The 21,198-nt window shown below is 35.1% G+C and overlaps 1 protein-coding gene across 6 annotated transcripts in view; it reads left to right on the plus strand.

Moving 5' to 3' along the window:
* The window catches only part of HBS1L (HBS1 like translational GTPase), a 93,722-nt gene that overhangs the window by 30,653 nt on the left and 41,871 nt on the right, over positions 1-21,198 (plus strand). The window contains exon 5 of one of the 6 annotated variants that reach the window (XM_030928683.1): positions 15,472-15,617. The exons of the other annotated variants lie outside the window; for them this stretch is intronic. The gene's annotated coding sequence lies outside the window, so the exon portion shown is untranslated. The remainder of the gene's footprint in view (positions 1-15,471; positions 15,618-21,198) is intronic. 6 annotated transcript variants of the gene reach the window in all.

Consider the following 21,198-nt stretch of genomic DNA (forward strand, 5'->3'; position numbering starts at 1 on the left):
ACTTCACTAACTTTAAACAATGCATATTGATCTCTCACTGTTAAAAATGGAGATGTGAACATTTACAATTCACCCCTTTTCCGTTTCCCATTAATTTTGTTAATATTTTAAATTCTTAGGTAAGGTGTTCTCCTTTACACCTTTACTGAATTTATTAGCTTTTAAACAATTTTTTAAAACAATTTATTAAACAGTTTTTAAAAACAGTTTATTAGTTATTTTAAAAGTGATTTTGTGGCCTGTGTTTGCATGACAAATGGAAAATAATAGTTTAGCATTCCTGTTTCTTTCCTGGAGGAATTTGCAGCTGCTGCTCTACTGTTTTCTGTTGTTGCATGTTGCTAACTAGCTACCTCGATTCTGCCACCTCCAGTGTGGTTTTTATTTCTACAGGAGTTTCCCATTCTCCCTCTGTTCTTCTGAGCCCTGCTGGCTTACGTTTCCATTTTTCCTCCTATTTGTTTTTATCATCTTTATTTTATCCTCTGTGTCTTTCTTTTAAGCTCTTGTGTCAGAGACTGTATTTTCTTTGCTGTATTTGATATCATAAAACTTTAAAAACCCTGTCTTTTTCTTTTTACATTCAACTGTTACATATTCTTCATCTGCCTTTTGTTTTCCTCCATATTTATTTTTAGAGTATCTACCTATAGCTTCTATGTCATGCCCTCTTTGAATATTTGAAAAAGGGAGGGATTTCTTTTTTGACAGCATTTTATAAAGAATAATGGGAGGGGTGTGGTGACTGAGCTTGGTCCACCTTGTACTCTTGAACTTGCTGTTTATCCTTAGGTCATGTTGCAGCAGTTTTCTCAGCAGTGTCAATTTTCTCTCTTTGAGGCAAAACAGAAACAGTGAAAGGCTAAGTGAAATTCTCTTTCGAAGGTTTTTATGATTTCCTTGTCCTTGTTGTGGATGGGTTCCGAGATTCTTCCTTAGCCGTCACTGTTGCTATTTTCTTGATGACTCTTTTGTTGGGTCCTTCAGAGGTATGTTTCCAACTTTGGAGAACTCTGGCTTCTGGACAGAATCTGGAGTCCTATGTTTCTCAAGTACACTGAGTTTGATCCACATTTCTGTTTGGTAAGATGTTCTTCATAGTTTGTGCTTTGGTGTTATGACTGTTTCCTACTTTTTTGAAAGTACAGTATTCTGTTTTTCTTGCTCTCTCTCTTTCGGGAAAATGGGATGGGTGTCTTTTGGAAGAAGAGTGGGATAGAAACATCTTTGCTTTGGCTCTTAAACTGGATGTATTTTTCCAAGGGCACTTGTTAGATTAGATACCCCCTTTTCAACTGTGAAACTAGACTGATCTGAGAGGCTTGTGATCATTTCTTTCTCGGTATGTGATACAACAGGCCTTGTCCTAAAGATTTAGGAGCTTGCATATAATAGTTCCAGTATCATGTCAACTTGATACCACTAAACATTCCAGAAGATTTCTCTTTTTTCCCCCAGAGAAATTTTCAGTATTTTAATATATCTGTAGTTTTAGAATGTGAACTTCCTAGTATTTACATAAAATTAGCCTCTTCTGGTAATAAATTAGAACTAACTTCTAAAATAATATATTACATGTTAACATAATTTAGACAATATTTTAGTTCATTTTGTTAACAGCAAATACATATAACCTTAGAGTATTATTTTATAATTGTGTTATACATTCCCATGAATGAACTGCTAAAAAAGCATGTATTTGGGGAATAAAATTGTGGAATAATCTTAATTTTCTGATGTTATTTTCCTTGCCACCTTAAATCTACCAAGAAAAAAAAACACCCCCAAGTATATAAAACTGAGTAACACAAACTCTTCCACAGGAAAATTCAGAAATTAAAATTCATACTTTTTTTTTTTTTTTTTTTTTTTTGAGGGGGGAAACAGAGTCTTGCTATGTCACCCAGGCTGGAGTGCAGTGGCGCGATCTTGGCTCACTGCAAGCTCCGTCTCCCAGGTTCATGCCATTCTCCTGCCTCAGCCTCCCAAGTAGCTGGGACTACAGGCACCCTCCACCTTGCCTGGCTAATTTTTTGTATTTTTAATAGAGACAGGGTTTCACTGTGTTAGTCAGGATGGTCTCGATCTCCTGACCTCGTGATCCGCCTGCCTCGACCTCCCAAAGTGCTGGGATTACAGGCATGAGCCACCACTCCTGGCCCATCATTATTGTTTTAAAGGACCCTCTTCTCAGAAAAATATTATTTATGGATTAAAATTTTATAATTAGTCAACTGGAAGATAGTTTTTCTTATGATTCCTATTGAGGCTTTTCCTACCACTGGATTAATTTTATTTCATTGAAAAAATAGTTAATGTTAAAAAAAAGTGAGCATTGAGAAAAATAGTTGGTCTAAAAATCTGGAAAAACTATCATGTATAATTTAAATTGGACATTTTTTACAGTTTTCAAAATTGATATTTCCATTGCCTCACAAATAAAGTAGCTGATAAATGTTTATACTGATCAGATCATTAAGATAATTGTTTAAAAGTATTGCTTGGTTTGAAGAAATAAATGTATAATTGAGCTGCTATTGACAAGGTGTGCTTTAAGTAATAGTGATTTACCTGTACTAGTTAGAAAGCTATTATATATCATTTTCCTTTTCTCTTGAATTTTTATCTAGTTTTCCCTTCAAGTAAAACTTTTGTTTAGAAAGTAAAGCCTACTTTTATATGATGAGGTTATATTCTTTCTAGCATTGTTTTGCCATTTTCAGTGTTAATCTGTTAAACTTTACATAATATATCTGTATATGAATATCTTTAATATTATTTATAACTCAGGTGATGATTGTCATACTTTTGCTTCTTTCTTTTGTTGTTGTTTTTGAGACAGTCTCGCTCTGTCGCCCAGGCTAGAGTGCAGTGGCGTGATCTCGGCTCACTGCAAGCTCCGCCTCCCGGGTTCACACCATTCTCCTGCCTCAGCCTCCCAAGTAGCTGGGACTACAGGCGCCCGCCACCTTGCCCGGCTAAATTTTTGTATTTTTAGTAGAGACAGGGTTTCACCATGTTAGCCAGGATGGTCTCGATCTCCTGACTTCGTGATCCTCCCACCTCGACCTCCCAAAGTGCTGGGATTACAGGTGTGAGCCACTGCGCCTGGCCACTTTTGGTTCTTAATGGCAGGTTGTTCCCTATTGAAGATTCAAGAAGTTAAAAAAAAAAAGATAAAGGAGCTATAAACAGTTTCCCTAAGATCATTTTTTTCCTACTTGTTTATTTTACTGTGTTTGTCTTTTTCTTAGCCATCATCTCTATGTATCTCATCAGTAAATGGGAAACATAGTAACATTTGATTTTTATGAGAAGATGCAACCTCTTTTTTTTTTCCTGCTGAGGTCAAATGTATTATGAGGTTTTATCTTTATCCTGGAAATAAATCCTGTGATTAATTTGAAAAGTTTATGTTACAAAGAAATATGAGATATTATGAATACTACTAAATCTGTATGAACTTTTCAATAATGCACTTAAAATGCCTCTTTTATTTTAATCCTTTTTAGTAGATTGTTAACATAGTCATATTTAGTGCATCTTTTTTGGTTTCCCCTTTTGAATTTATTTTTCGTTGAAAATATTTTTTCATTAATTTATTCATCACTGAGTATTTTTATTTAGACAGGAGAATTTTATACTTATACAGGTAACTTCAGAATTAATTGGCTTTCTGCTTAAAATTATGTGGGCTTTGTAAAGGAAGTGGTTTATTTCAGTGAAAAAACTTTAGTTCAGAATGTTCTCAGCTATGTTTTAAGATTCTCTTTGTATATACACCTACACTGGAAAAACTGAAACACTAATTGCCTTATTTAAAAATAATTTGCTTTAGACTCTCAAAACAGCGTATCTTCATGAACAGCTGGTACCATCTATGAATTACATGAATGTTAAATATAGAGTTTTCTTCTAACACTAATTACCTTGCTTTTTTTTTAACTTTACAAATTCTAATCACATTATGTATATTTGTATATACTTTCTTGTTTTATTCTAAGGCAATTATACATCCTTTTAGTAAAAAGTAATTTTTGAGTGGTTTTTATGTGCTAAGTAGCCAAATAATAGAATGGAGGGAGAGGACAAATAAAATTTAGCTTAGCCAGCATTAATTGCATGCTCCTTTTTTTAAATTAGAAAAACATACTAGGCATAGGGGACATAAAACTAAGGTACAAACTTTCCCCTTGAGTTTTAGAGTAGCCTCTAAGGGGCTAGGTCTCTGATTTAATAGAAGTACCTTTATGGCCAACTGCTTTCAGTCTGAACATGGTGACTGCTTTTTTTTGGTTATCTGTAAAGCTTCCTGTTCTGGGAGCTACCTCTCAAGGGGAGATAGGATGGTGAGTTAACATTTTGAGTATCAGCTATGCATCAGGCTTTGTGTATGTTTTATTTGGTCATTATAAGAACCTTTGAGGTAGGTGGAGAAACTGAGGCTCATATAAAATAAATAAATTGCCTAATTTTAGATGGGTGTTAAGAGGCCAATTGTAATTTGAATAGAGTTCTTTGAATCTCCAGTGCCCTTTTCATTGTTATACATTACTTTCTTGCAACAAACTTTTATTCTGTAACAGTTTAATCTTGTTAAGTGATAAGTATCTTAGGGATAAAACTGAATCCATTGTCAAGGAAACCAACGTTATCATTAGTAGGGTATTTTAAAATTATTTTTAGTTTTTTTTTCTGCTAGTATTATTTAAACAAGAGACTTGACATTCATGTATAGACAATTGGTATATTTCTAAATCCTGCAAATTAGCAGTCCTAAGAAATGAAGTCATTTGCTAGTCTGTTTAAATTTCAGATCACTTTGTGGTCTTTGGATTGTAAAACAACAATTCTGTTTGACTTAAAATACTGTATAATTTAGTTTCTTAATATTTGCTAGCTTGGTGCCATTGTAAGTACCAGCTTCAATAATATTGTTTATTGAGAACCAGTTTAAGAGGAAGTGCATACCTAATCCTATGGAATCTAGAATTATGTAGCATTTTGATGCATTTAAGCAGTAATCGTAGGCAATATTAATGAGTACTTTACACCAAATGTACTAAATTCTTTATATCTGCTATCACTTAGTATTCATAATAATCATATAGAGTAGGGATTATTTTTATGCTGGTTTTATAGTTGGAGGATCTGAAGCTCCAGAATGTGTAAACATCTTCCCCAAGTCCACAAAACAAGTAAATGGTAGAAACAGCATTCACAGCAATATGTTTGTGATACTGAAGTCTTCATTTTTATCCTTTGTGTGTGTTTCTACATATTAGAGTGTATTAGTCCTTTTTTTAAAAAAGTGGTCATCTGCCTTTTTGAAAAACCCATTTTAACTTAATCATGTGCAACATTAGACAGCTCTTCATTTTGCCCTCCCCTTAGTCTCTGACAACCACACATAGACCCTTTTTTAATACCAATAAATTTAGATTTCATAGTATTCCATTGTCTAGCTGTCTGGTTATTATAGGAACTTAAGTGTTTCAATTTATTGTTATATAAAAGATAAAATTTTAGAGTGGAATTGCTGGATAAAAAGGGATGGTCATTTTTAAGACTTTTAGTACATATTGTACATATAGTACTTTTAGCACATTTCTTCAGAAAGATTATACTAATTCTTAAATTTAATTATTACCCATAATGGCATTGATAGTGTTATTTCATAAAGGATAATTATACTCCACTGAAGGATTTTGTATTTGTATTGAAGTTTTCATTCATTGACAGTGGATAAAAGATAAATTATGCAGTTTTTCTTGGGCTTATGGCAGTTACCTTGTGTCCCTGAAAATTGTGTCCATAGTGCATTGAACATGCTGTTATAGGTCAGCATTGCCAAAAATACCATTTATCCATGAGAAAATAATGTCTACCTTACAAGTTTCTGAGAAGTAAAGTAACCCATATAATGCAATTTTCATAATGTCTTGCTCTTGGAACATGCCCAGGAAATGATCATTGAACTTAGTTCAAAGAAGTAGTGTTCTTTTATTACCACTTAAGGAACAAATGCGGTTAAAAAGTGGATTATCATGTTAAAGTCTAATGAATTGAGATGCTCAAGTTACTTCCAGTGAGTTTTTTTTTTGGAGGGTTTTTTTTTTAAATCATTCATAATGTTTTTATGTAGGCCCTTTTACCTGTTATCCCTTTCTCCATTTAGCCATTTTAACAGTCTGATGTATATTCTTTCACGTAACCATTTATAAAAATAGACACATACATATAGGGATTTTTTATTATGGTTTTTTAAATAAAAGGCATACTATATTTTTCATTTTCCTTCCCCCCCGCAGAATACACTGTCAGGATAGAATAGTTATACATCTACATAGTAGTCCCCAAACAATATTAATTTCCTTTTCCTTTACTAATTGCTTTAAAATTCGTTATATTTGTTACTATGGAGTTATTTCTGGGTATTGGTGCCATTACTAAGTCTTTTGCTCACACACATGAATTCAAAATGGTGTTTGGAAATAATGTATTATATCTGGAGATATACAATGATCTTGTTTTATATCTTTTTTAAAACTAAATTTTTTTTCAGGATTATTCAAATGGAGTAACCTCTCCCTGTCTTTAAGGTCATGTTTCTGAAAATCCTAGGTTGAAATAAGGATTATGCTGAATCTATGAAGACCTGTGTATGTGTATTTTATTGTCACTAAAAACAGTGTGTAGCACCTAAATATACAGAGTATTAGTAAATTTTGATGCCTATTAAATTTGATTAACACAGTTTAATTTTCATTTATCATCTCTGATTCTAGAACCCTTAAAGTTTTCAGTAAGGTCCTTGTAAACCTTTTTTTCCTTATTTCAGCTCATGCATACTATGAAATTTTTATTTCTCCTGAACTTTTTCGTGTATCCAGATGTTCACTATTTTTCTGATTTTTGTGACCAGAGTTGATTCTCACTGCTAGTTTCCACATTAATTTAGAAGAGCACTGGTGCTTGTGTCAGAGTGCTTGGATTTAGATTTCAGCACTAGCTGTGTGGCCTTTAGCAAATTACTTAACCCTATGCTACAGTTTCCTCATTTGCAAAAGTAGGGTTATAGTTCTTATTTTTTCTGGTAGTTGCAATGCTAAATGAGCCGTTATAGTATATATTAAGTCATTATAGCATTTCTTGGTGTGTGGTTGGTACTTACTCAATTTAGATTATTCTGCATTGCTGAGGAGGTATTTCTCAAATATACATTCTTAGCTTTGCTTATAAATAATATGCCTAAGCTTAGGACAGAAAAATTAATGTGATTAGGGAGAGACCCAAGGGTAGATAGTTCCAGGGATGGGGATATAAATGAGATCTCTCAGAGAGAGTTTGGGATAAATGAAAGAGAAGTCCTAGGACAGAATGTTAAAAAACACCAATGTATTTGTTTAGTGTAGGTTTTTTTCCTTGTTATTTTTTAAAGGTTGTATACTGTTTCATTCTGTAAAGTAAAAAGACTTTGTTTTATAGGCTGTCCTATTTCTAGTCCAACAAAATTTTCAGTCACAGTAATAATATTTTCAAATAAAATATAAATCTTTTTGAAGGAAAATTATTAGTAATAAGAATTCTTAGTGCTATAGAGTGGTCATAATATAATTTAAATTCATTGCATGTATTAGATTGTAAATTTTGCATATACTACCTCAAGGTATATAATCCAATCTAATATGTAGGTTGAATTTGTTCATTTAAATGTCTTTGTTTTAAGAAATTGCTGGTTCAGTGCTATTTACATAAAATTGAAATCTGGGCTCAGTGCATCTTTTAGGTTGTTTTCTTCTATTGTGATAGGAGATGGATGCTTTATAATGGATTTGATGACACAAGTTATGCTAGAAAGCTGCTTTAAAGTGGGAAAGTAATTCATAACAAATAAATCACAATCAGTGCAACAGTGCTATTGAAGGAAGTGGTTTATTCTCTATAGCCTAGGTGGGGTACTTTCTGAATGTACATCTGGTAACTAGAATTTAAATGTTTAGTCAGATTCAGTGAAATGATTTCATATTTTAAGTGGTGTTTTTTTCATTGGAAATTTAACACTGATTTCTTTGAAATTTTGAAAATCTTAATTTTTGTGTGTGTGTACGTGTATCTACATGTACTGGCACATTGAAACATTTATAGGAATAATATCGATTGTGGCAAAAGTGTACTTACCTGGAAAACCTCAGTTTTTTTTTTTGGTTTGTTTGTTTTTTTTAAAATAAGCTTGAATGTTGTTTTCACCAAGGCATTTTTATCTGAATGACTTTAAATTGTGAATTTGTCTCACATTAAAAGTCTGTTGTGAATTTGTTTTGAATATTTCTAAGCCGTATAAATATAATAAAAAATTCCCCTTTTTGAAATCTTTCAAATCACCTTTTCACAATGTCAAAGTAATATATTAATGTAATAAAAGGGAAAAAAGTCACTCATAATTTTCTTACCTTGAGGTAGCATAATTTATCTTTGCTTTATTTTTTCAGTTTTTTTCTATGCATTTCTATATGTTAAGTTTATATTATACATACATTTCTGTAGCCTATATTTTCCTCCTTTTCTTTATATATTTTTAAATGTGGAATAAATTTTTAGATCTCAAAATACTTTTGATTCAGAATACTTTCAAAATATTGATTAAAAGTTATAAAGGCATTTTAAATTTAAAACAAAAACTAGTGTTCTACATTAGTGTTTCACATCTTTATAGATACTAATTAAAATTGAAATTACTTAATGCCACAAGTTTACTTTTAAAAATTCTCCCTTGTAATATTTCTCACATTCAGTTGAGGATTTTATGTGAAGAAAGAAACCCAACTTGATGGTTTGGATTGCATTTAAGAGCATTATCCCTAGACAATAGTTTTCATTAACTAGTACCCTATTTTATGTAGATGATAGTATTAAAATGTTCAAACATCTTGCATTTGATGTCATTTAGAGATAAATGATCTATTTCTATGGGTAATGATTAGGATTATAAGGACATAAACCCTAAAAGGTCATCTGATTTTCTGATTTGAGGCAGGTCTTCAAATGCCTTTTTAGTTAGGAACCTGAAACCAGTCAACAATAGGTTAGGTGATTATAATTTGCAAGTAATGTGAAATGAGTGTGAACAAATTGTTTAATTTACGTGAGCCCGACTTCTTTATCTATAAAATTAGTTTTATACCAGATAAATAGTTCTAAATCTTTTTTTCTGTCCCATGACACGTGAGAGAACACTTGTCAGGATCAGTGTCTCCTAGTGACAGTGGTTTTTAAAAGGGGGAGGAGCAAGGATGTCCCTTTTATTTTGATCTACCTGTTCCTCCCAAGCTGAGAATCACTGGGTTAGAGAGTATGTTCCTTTTTTTCTTAAATAAATAATTTTATTAAATATTTGAGTGCCTAGTGTGTACCATGCACTGGACTGGATGTTGTAAAATACATCAGAAAACAAACTTCTGGAGCTCTTAGTTTAGTTGAAGAGGTAAGGCACTATATATTTTACAATATAGACAGAAAACAGTATATGCTACACGAGAATATGCAATAAAGTCTTGCTATGCAAGTTACATCATTTTGGTCTGGAGCTATTATTTTTAGCAATTTGAGATTATCATGTGTGACCTAAAGTTGATAGGATTATGTTGTGATGTACGCTTTAGAGGCTAAATACACCTTTCTCACCTCCCCAAATCACCATTCACAGAGTGTTAAGAGGACAGTATCCAGGTGTTTATTACCAAAGGAAGAATAGCCTAGCCTTCTGGATTCCCATTGGAAGTTAAAATTGTAGTAAACAGAAAATTTCTCTTTGTTAAGCAGAAAATGATCTAACTGCTAGGCTTTAACTGTGTATTAGGACATTCTGAAATGCAAACATTAAACCTAATCAGAATAATTGGTTTTAACATGAACTCTTACTCAGAAGTATCTGAGTAGATGTTAATGATGGTTAACCTCACTTAAACTCACAAAATCGTGATCTGGACAAAGCATTAATATTTTTAAAGGGGCTGGGCATGGTGACTGAGGCCTGTAATCCCAGCACTTTGGGAGGCCAAGGTGGGCAGATCACCTGAGATCAGGAGTTCAAGACCAGCCTGGCTAATATGGCAAAACCCCATCTCTTCTAAAAATAGAAAAATTAGCCGGTCATGGTGGCAGGCACTTGTAATCCCCAGCTACTCGGGAGGCTGATGCAGGAGAATCTCTTGAACCCGGGAGGCGGAGGTTGCAGTGAGCTGAGATCGTGCCATTGCACTCTAGCTTGGGCAACAGAACAAGACGCCATCTAAAAAAAAAAAAAAAAAAAAGACTGGGCGCAGTAGCTCATGCCTGTAATCCCAGCACTTTGGGAGGCCGAGTTGGGTGGGTTGCTTGAGCTCAGGAGTTCAAGACCAGCCTGGGCAACACAGTGAAACCCCGTATCTACTAAAATACAAAAAACGTAGCTGGGTGTGATGGTGTGTGCCTGTAATCCCAGCTACTGGGGAGGCTGAGGCAACAGAATTGCTTGAACCCGGAAGGCAGAGGTTGCAGTGAGCCAAGATCGTGCCACTGTACTCTAGCCTGGGCAACAGAACGAGACTCCGTCCCCCAAGAAAAATAAATAAATATGTGTGTGCGTATTGTGTGTGTGTATATGTATATTTAGAGGCACTTGGTTGGCAGTTTTTGTATACATTCAACTTCAAAATCACCCTACTTCAGTTACCTTGGGGACACCACTTCCATGAGGTTCTGAGAAGATTTAGAGGACAGAGAGTGGAAAGGAGAGGGTGCCTTGGAAGCAACCTAGAGAACCCCAGAGCGAAAACTCCACTAATCAGCCATGTGAACTTTGGGAAACTCACTTAAATTTTCATCTATAAAATGATGGACAAGATCAAATGATCTCTAACATATGGCTCTCAAATTGTATGATATGTGAATCTCAATTCTATGTAAGGATTCTATGAGGAAAGTAGATACTTGTTTTCAGCCTCCCTCTCTATTGAGTATTAGTGTTGCTTCATTGGCTGCCTTCTCATTCTTCATTTTCTATAAGCTATCTAGGTCTTGAATCGCTTCATGTATTTTAATGTTGTTTAGCATTCCTGTAAACCTGATTATCCAACTGTTTTCTACGGATTTCTATCTGTATGTCTGGGTTATTTTTTGTTTATATGATTTTTTGAGACAGGGTCTTGCTTTGTCGCCCAGGCTGGAGTACAGTGGCATGATCTTGGCTCACTGCAACTTCTGCCTCCCGGGCTCAAGTGATCATCTTACTCAGCCTCCCGAGTACTTGGGACTACAGGTGTGTACCGCTACGCCCAGCTAATTTTTTTGTGTTTTTTTTCTTTGTAGAGACAGTTTCTCCATGTTACCCAGGCTGGTCTTGAACTCCTGGGCTCAGGTGATCTGCCCACCTCAGTCTCCCAAAGTGGGATTATAGGTGTGAGCCACTGCACCTGGCCTCTATCTGTATGTCTTGAAGGAGTGTCTGACCAAATGTGTCTATATTCATGAACAGTGTCTAGGTTAGAGTCATAGCAGTCATTTAGGTTCCTGTGTTTTGCCTTCCTAAGATTTAATTAATTTCCATGTTCTGTTAATGTATTGACTCTCATGTCTGTTCCTTCTTACTCATTTCCGGTGCTATAATACTTGTTCAGCTGCAGTCACAGTGGTTGTGGTCTCCTAGAAACTTATCTTAATTTCTCTGTCTCTTTTTTCTTTTCATCTTATCGTGCTGTTAATCACATCTGTTAGAATGAAAGCTATCTGAAAATAGTCTGTCACTCATCTTTGTGTCCTCAGTGCCAAGAACATGCTGTAATTTAACCTGAAAAGCTCTAAAGATCCAAGATCATGTCTAGGCAGTCTTTAATAAAATAAAGTTTTTGGTGACAGTTTCTACTTAGGAGGAGGAAGCAGAGTTCCTCTATGGACTGTTGTAATTTTGTACTGAATGAAAGGAGTAGGAGAAATAAGATTCTGACCAGCAGACTTCTCTTAGTTTCCTGGAAGGTATTTCCTGTTTGTTCATGGCATCACCATCTACCCTTCCTTTCTTGGCAGAATATCTGAGGACTGTCCTTTCTTTCATCTCCTCCATTCATTCAGATATCCAGGATTCATGATTTTACCTTGTACCCTTGTCTCTTGTTTCCTTGGGTTTCGGCTCTGCTACCTGCCCCTCGTCAACCATCTGCTGATGCTTAAATACCTGATATAAAATGTCATTGTATTTGCATATAACTCATATCTTCCTGTATACTTTTAAATCATCTCTAGATTACTTTTTTAAAATTACCATTACATGAAAAGGAATCTAGATTATAAGTAATCTAGATACCAAATGCTATGTAAATAGTAGTTAAATAACGTATTCTTAAATTTTTTCCAATATTTTCAATTTGTGTTTGGTGGAATCCATGGATGCAGAACCCAAGGATATGAAGGACTGACTGTAGTATCTTTTAGAGTAATATCTTTTAAATATTCCTTTGTCTATCTCCATTGCTCATAGATCACTTCATAGAATTTCTTACATGTATTTGTACAACAGTCTTCTAACTGCTTTCCTTTCCATCTTGCCTCCACAATCCATTTTCTATTCTGAGGTCAGAGTAAGTTTTAAAAGTATGATATGTATCTCCAATGCTTAAATTCCTTCAGTGGCTCTTATGTTTCAAGATCAAGTGAAACGTTAGATGTAGTCCTAAATGAGTTACCTGCTTTTCTAAGCTTATGTCTCACCACATTCTTGGATCTGTTTATTTCTGTACCTAGCACAGTGTCACACAGTTGGCATTTCTCGGCCTTCCCTTCATGAATGAATATGTGATAGCCAGAGAGTAATCTGTGTCTGTAAATGTCCTGGTATCACATGAGAAAAAGAGGAAGTTGGCATTTTGGTGACTGTCAGAGACCCACGGACTATGTGCTTTCTGTTAGTTGTGTGAAGCATTGGGTATTTCATATGTGCCAGTCATTTCTCTAAGTACTTTACATGTATTGGCTCATTTAATTCTCAATTCTTCTAACATCTCTGTTAGGCAGATACTATTATTTAATGGACGAGGAAACTAGGCATAGAGAAAAGTTAAGTGATTCACTTGAGGTTATGGAGTGGCAGGGCCTGGCTTCAGACTCAGGTTGTGTTGCTGCAGAGTCCATGTCTTATCTATTAACCTAACTGGCTGGTGAATTGGAGGCATTTGGTGTGGAAAGCTTGTTGGGATTCTCCTGTGAGGGCATGAAAAGTATGCATGTAACTTTATATGTACTTTATTCTGTTGGTAATTACCTCAGAGGCTCTCAGTAAATCTTTGTGAAATGAATCTAAGAGTCTTTCATCATACATTGCTGAAGTTGGCCTCTGTGATTCATGTATTACCAAGAAGCTATGACTTCCTTCTATTAATAATCACAAATCTTAGCACAATAAAATTAAAGTATAATTTTCATGAAAGTAGTGGCTTTTGCATGAAACATGGAAATAGATGAGCCATGGCCATGCATGTGAGAAAACAAGAGTGTTTATGTCAGGGGTTCTCAGTCTGTTTATGGGAGTTGCAAGGAAGAGATGGATTTTGAAGGATAAATTGTGGTCATGTTAAAGACTAAATGTACAAGTAGATTTTTTCTGTACAGAGCTATGGAGTATATTTTAGCAGGTGAGATGATGAAAACCCTAGTGGACAGAAGTAGAACATGGTTTGGGGAGCTAGAGATAGAAAGCAGAGACACCATATCAGATACTAGGGGCATGAGTCATTTTTATTATAAAAATAATATATAGTCATTGTAGCATAGAAGTGTATAAAGTTTGAATTGAAAAGTCAACTCCTCTCTTTCCTACTATCACTCCCTAGAAGTAATCACTTCAAAAAGCGTGCACTTTTTAATGCCAGTCGCATAGTGGTATGATATAGGACCATTGCTATATTATACTTCAGTTGTTTTTTTCTACTTCATGTGTCATAGTGATCTTTTCATACTTCTAATTCTGTATCTGTAGCATACTATTCCATTGTTTGGATACATCATAACCATTCCCTTATATACATCTACAATTTTTTGTCATTATATATGGTAACACAGTGAACAATCTCATTCATATACTGTTGCACATTAGTGTTAATGTTCCTGTAGGCCATATTCTCAGAAGTATGGTGTACATAGCAACATTTTTTTTTTTTCCCTTTCCTCTGCCACACCTCTGACTTGTGTTTATTGACCTGGCCCATTTATTGCTCACTTTCTTTTTCTGAGGAGTTTTTTCTCACTAGTTTGTAGGAACTCTTTTTTTTTCTTTCTTTCTTTCTTTCTTTTTTTTTTTTTTTTGACTACTTTTGCTCTTCTGGAGTGCAATGGCACAGTCTTGGCTCACTGCAACCTCTGCCTCCTGGGTTCAAATGATTCTCCTGCCTCAGCCTCCTGAGTAGCTGAGATTACAGGTGCATGCCACCATGTCTGGCTAATTTTTGTATTTTTTAGTAGAGATGGGATTTCATAATGTTGGCCAGACTGGTCTCAAACTCCTGACCTCAGGTGATCCACCCGCCTCAGCCTTCCAAAATGCTGGAATTACAGGCATGAGCCACCACGCCTGGCCAGGAACTCTTTATTGTATATATTAACTAACTCCTTGTATATATTTTCCTCACATATTTTATGCTCACTTGTGGTATCTTTAATCAGGGGGAACCTTTTTTAAAGAGACAATGCCTCACTCTGTTGTTTAGGCTAGAGTTCATTGGCACAATCATAGCTCACAGCAGCCTCAAACTCCTGGGCTCAATCGATCCTCCCATCTCAACTTCCTGAGTAGCTAGGACTACAGGTGCATGCCACTATGCCCAGCGAATTAAAATTTTTTTTGTGTGTGTGGAGACAGGGCCTTGCTTTTTGCACAGGCCAGTTTTGAACTCCTGGCCTTAAGTGATCCTCCCACGTTGGCCTCCCAAAGTGTTGGGATTTGTAGGCGTGAGCTCACCGCGCCTAGTCAGGCAGAAATTTTTATAACACATTTGTACATCTGTACCTGAAGTAATTATACATATATTTTTGTGTTTTTCTCTTTGCTTTATGTTCATATCATTAATTGATAAGGAATTTATATGATATGCTGTATATATGATAGAGCCTTTTCTCTAAATGAATTAGCCAGTGTTCCCAGTATAATGTGTTGAATAACTCATCCTTTTCCCATTGATTTGAAACACTTCTGCATATACTGAATTTCTATTTGTAACCACATATAATGTATACATTCCTATATATTTTTCCATATATTTAATTCCTGTTAATTCCTATATATGACATTCATGTAAATATATTTCTACTAATTGGATTATTTGCAGATGCCCTATTCTAATTCATTGCATTAGATATCTGGTATCTTGATATCTGGTAGTTCAACTCCCCTGTTATTATTCTTAGTTTATTTTATTGGTCATTCTTTCACATTTACTCTTCCAGATGAACTTCAACATCAACTTGGCATTTTCCCCCCCAAAATAGTCCCAGTGGACTTGTTCTACCAGATCATTCTTAATTTGTTATGTACTCTTGAAACTTATCTGCATGACACTTAAGCAAATAAAAAACACTGAGTTCAAGCCAAGGTAAGGTACTTTGTGATACTATTTATCTGTGGCGAGATACATATTTATTGTAGTACTTTTTGATCCTATTATCACCTAAAATCATTTTAAAACTAAAAGAGGTTAGTAGGTACCGAAATAGCCAGTAAAACCAAAAATTATCAGTAAACATGTACTGATAACAAACTTTAGCCATTACATAAGTGTTTTCTTCCCAGGATATTACTATAGAAACAATAAAATAATTTTTTATAGAATAAACGTCTGATTTTTTAGTTTGGTATGAGAATGTCTTAAATGCTTGTATGTATATGATATTTATTACATCATTGTGAGGTGGGGAGTACATTTTTCAGATGGGGTAAACTCAATCTCTGAAATATCTGATGACTAGGTCAAGGCTCGAGTTCTGTGAATTGTTTGATGGCCGAGCCTTAGATTTCTAGCCATAGTAGACTAGTAGGATTGGTTGCCCTTGTGTATAGACGATATCTGTAGATTGTAAATAGGATCCTAGGGCTGAAGCTTAGGGAATGCCTTATAATGGCTTGGAAAAGGTGAGGAATTATAGAATGATGAGACACAGCAGAATATTTTATGGAGAAATCATCATCACATATACATTTCTATGGTTTTTCTCTTCCATAATCTTAACTTGGCTTTCCTCATTTCTAAACAGTTTTACTACTTATCCTTCCAAAGAATATTTAATACTACTTCTGTTTTACTTTCTACTTATTAAATGAGAAAAGGAGTCCATGAACATAAATCTACAAAAGATCTTTTTTTTTGGAAAAAAGCCATTTTTTCAAAACTTTAGCTATATAGTCTTTAAAAGTTTATTGATGAGTGCCCACATTTAGAATTTTTGCCCCACTGACCCCTCCATATGCCTTTTCTCATGTTTTTTTTTTTTTTTTTTTTTTTTGCCTCCTCTTTATTACTTTTGAGTCAAGTCAAATCTCATTTCATTTGCTAAGCCTTCTACAATTACTCAGGTACATATTTTGAAGTTCTCTTGCTTATTGCCTCTACAGCTCAGCTCAACAACTTTTATAATTTGTCTCTCAGAATAGTGTAGAATACGGTTTTTGATAATAGCACCATGTGATTCATATCTTTTTTTTTTTTTTTTTTTTTAAATTTAGCTATGTCACAGGCCATGGTTTTATGGCCTCTGGCAGATCAGCCTGTCTGAACCCCAGTTTCTCTAAAGAAATGTAGGAGTAATTATACCTCTTCTGCATGGTTGTGTAAAGGTAAAAGACCATGTAAAGCACCTGGCTGAAGAGCGTGTGAGAGTGCCATGTTGACTTTCTAGAATTTATATCTCAACTCTGGGAGGTAGCTGGTATTAAATGCAAGGAGTAAGTAAAGAGAGTAAATTGAGGAGGTTATTGCCATCTAAGATAACTTATAAAGACAATAGAGGTCACCTTGTAGTTTCACAATTTAAACCCTTAGGGATTAATCATTAAACTATTTATTGGTGGCTTATTACAGGCAGAGCACTGTGTCATGTGCTGTGCACTATGTGAACGTGTATAAGGCATTTCCTGATCCCTGACAGCTAGTATTCTGATAATGAGTGTGCTTAAAGACCAAAGGAATGATTCAGAAGAGCATGAATTGGGGATATGCAAGCAGAGGGTTTCATTAAATTCAGCGAGTCTGTATCAGTTGTGTGATGTGAGAGAGATCTACCTTTGCATCCTTCACAAATGAATATACATTGGAAAAAAAACATCTTCAGGGCAAGGGACCTACATCATTTCATGGTCAAGAGAAAACCTAGACTCTGTTTAGATCTTAGCCATAGGAAGGAACCAGGAGAGCCCTGGGGAAAGCAGCTTCTCAAGGGGTAACCACTAGGGACAGAGGAGGCAGTTTCTAATATGTTTTGCTGCAGAGGTGGCTGGAATATGAGAGAGGTCAACTGGACAGGCAATGAGGTAATTTGGTTTAAGTGCAAGCTCTGCCACTAAGGTCAGGTCATTTATTTGTCCCTTGTTTCTTCGTCTATAAAATAAGATTAGACTTGATCAGTTGGGTAGCCCTTCAGCTGGGTTGCTATTATTTCTGTCCGAATGAAAACTCTACCTAACAAATGATTAGTTCTTCTCTATTCTAGAGACAGAAAACTAATGATGAATATATGAGTTTTCAGAATATGTATCTTTTGGATGATCATGATTTGGTGGGTGGATTTTGTGAGGCTTAGGGGAGGACATTGATACTCTTTCTTTGGAATAGTGCATTTTACTTTTATCTCATAGTGGGCTAGTTGATTTAAAGGATATCTTAGTGGTTTAATTCACCTCTTAATAGGAAGTGGAAATTTTACGTACTTCATGGAAAAGTTTAGAGGAAACTGAAGCTAGTGAAATTAAATGAACTGCTTAAGCCATAAGGTGACAGCTAATTAGTGGAAGGGCAGGGACTAGAATCAATGCTTCCTTTTTTTTCATCCAGTACTTATTGTCATATTTTGGGACTTACTGAAAATTTAGTGTTCAATTTCTTGGGATTGTTAAGTGGTGAATGAATTTCCAGTTGTTTGGGGAAGATAGGAGAACATAGTAAACATTTTACATTTAAAAAATCATGATGGATTTGATTATATATATGTATCTCTTATTGATCTGTGACTGGTTATTTTAGTTATGAGTTCCTTTCTGACCTGTATCAGTAGAGTTTGCCTGCCTTCCAGAATAGTGCTAGCCATGAGGGGGACTTTGTAATGTGATTGAGTAAGTAGAAGTATATCACCTTGCTGTTAAGAACAGCTCAGTGGATAATTTACTGAATGTATGTTTTTATCCTTGACTATGGAGAACATCATTAATTTAAATTAATATATTTCCAAAATAGCCTTAGCCATGGTTATCTCTCAAAAGTTCTAGAGTTGTACTTATTGATGTCCTTGAAATAGCCTGCAAAATTTTATATGTATGGTACATTTTTCTATGAAGAATGCCCCATGGTTTTTGTTAGTTTTTAAAAGGGGTACCTGACTGAAAGTAAAGATTTAAGAACCACTGCTTTAATGGGGTGGTATTCAAATCCATGCTAGACTTTCACTTAAATAACTGCATTTTTGAAATGTTACATCACAAGTTTGATGTTCTATAGAAAAGTCACAAAAAGAAAAGTATTATGATATTTATTGCATCCCCAGAAATATTACAGGATCACATTGCAATTTTTTTGTGTGCTTAGAACCTTTTATGCCATTGTATGACCCACCTACTTTTTTAAAAGCCAAAATTTCTATATTTCAGTGCACTAAATATGTTAAGTGGGACAAGAAATTTTTTACATGCAAAATGGTTGGAAGATACTAAGATGAACTATAACAGGAAGTTGGAATTAGTGTTGTAAAGACTGGATTGAGACATTTTCATGCTCTATGGTTTTTTTTCCCTCCTTTTGACAGAGGCCAGAATCCCCTATGCCACTTTTCCTTGTTTTAATCTGTCAGGATGTCTCCTTGTTCCTAGCACACATGCATGCACATACCCACACCTTATCATTGTCATCAGCATCATGCCCTTAAGTATCCTCCTTCCTTATCTCCTCACTCACCTCTCACTCCCCTTCACTTTTGCTGTAACTTCTGGAACTGCTTTTTCATACAAAGCCAATCCTTCTGTAATTCTCAATCTATTTTCCTAGTGTTTTTTTCTACTCCTTGCTTTACTTCATTTATAGCCTCTTAATCCTCAGGCTCTGGAAGGTAACTTTGTTCTCTTTCCTTCCTTTCCATCATTATTCTGTCATCATTTTCCCCCCTTGATTTCTGTTCTTTTGAAGTTACTGTCTTTAGTTGAGCCAGCCTTCTGTCAGTCCTTACTGCTGTCATCTAGTGAACAGCCTCACGGTCACTTCTCCTTACTCATGGGAGACTTTGGCAGCTGGCTTACTCTTTTCTTCTCCCCCTAAGCTCTTCATGATCACAGCTCATGACCCATCTGTACCGCCAAGTCCAACAGTGGATTTTCAGTTCTTTGACTACCTTATTTCCAGTGAGCTTCACCTCTCATCAGAAATTTACTAATATTTCTTCTCCTTCTTTACTTATAGACCCCTCTGCTTTCTCCTAGTGCATCAGGACTCTTCCTTTGTCATTTTATTTGTTTTTTAAAAATCAGCTTAGATTTCATTATTTGTAATTTCAGTGCCATATAATTTCTTCTTATACCTGTTGGATAGATCCTTAACTCTTAATGAAGCAGCTAGTGTCTTCTCTGTGCCTTTTTCATGAATGGCTGAACATTGCTAGAGAAAGTCACACAAAGGCAGATAGATTCCACTATAAATTCATTATCACAAATCTTAAATGGGCCCTCAATACTATCCAACAGTTCCTTTTATTTTTAAGTGTTCAACTTACTCTCTTTTTGCACAGCAGTTATTGAAAACCTTATTCACTTTGCAAATCTTTTTACTTTCCTTGGGTGGTCCCAGAGCATAATTAGGTGCTGTATTACGGAGAAAATAGAAATCATCCGTTAGGAATTTTCATTTTCCAGTTCCTAAACATGCAAAACTACCTTCTATTGAAATAAAATAGTGTTTCTTCTGTCTCAGCTCAGTTTCTACCTGTACTTTGGATTCCATCTCATTCTACCTTCTTAGAAATTCTAAAGTATTGATGATCTCTTCGTAATTTATTCAACTAAACCTCTCCATTTAATCTTTTCTATCAGCTTGATCCCATTTCTCCTTTCTATTGTTCTTCTGCCATATTATTCCCTTTTCGGACAAACTTTTTAAAAGAATCATTTTCATACATATGCAATCCCTATCTAAAGCTCTTGGGACCTGATTTGATTTAGAATTTGGAATATTTTGGATTAGGAAAACGTTAGCATGTACATACCATCTGTATGTACATGTACATACCCCAGTGAATTGTGGAGCAGTTCCCTGTAATCAGACACATTGCCATTTCTGCCCTGAAGTGTGTGGCTGTCACTTTCAATAGGATCAATAAGTGCTATCGATAAATAGCTTCATATCAGTCCATGTCAGACTTTGCTTCCAAATGAGTTATTAAAATAATAAAACCCAAAACTTTAATATTTCAATGCTTTTGGATTTTGAAATTACAGATGAGAAGTAGTGAACATGCCTTCATTTTTCACCTTATATTTTTTAACCTAGTTTGGCTTTTACTTTCTCACTTTTTTCAAATGACTCTTGCTAACTCTACCAATGACTTTTATCTAAAGTGATCATGTCACCAGTGAATGTTTTCAGTCTTCATTCAGTTGACTGGCCCAGAGCCCCAGATCCTGGTGATGCCAACTCCATCAAACACTCTCTTCCCTTAGCTTCCTTGGCACCACCCTCCCTGGCTCTCCTTCACCTTTTTGTAGGCGTATTGTCCGTTATCTTGGCATTAAATGCTAGAGTACTTCCAAGGTCTCTTAGGACCACTTCTCTTCTTGCTCTGTGCTCTCTCCCTTGGTGGTCTCGCCTGTATCTATGTCTTCAATTACCAATCATGTGTTGATGCAGCTCAGACCTCTCCTTTGAGGTCAACCAACATGTTCAACTGCCTATTTAACATTCATTGTCATTTGGAACTCTCAAATAT

The sequence above is a fragment of the Rhinopithecus roxellana genome, chromosome 4 (genome assembly GCF_007565055.1).
Source record: "Rhinopithecus roxellana isolate Shanxi Qingling chromosome 4, ASM756505v1, whole genome shotgun sequence".
Lineage (NCBI taxonomy): Eukaryota > Metazoa > Chordata > Mammalia > Primates > Cercopithecidae > Rhinopithecus > Rhinopithecus roxellana.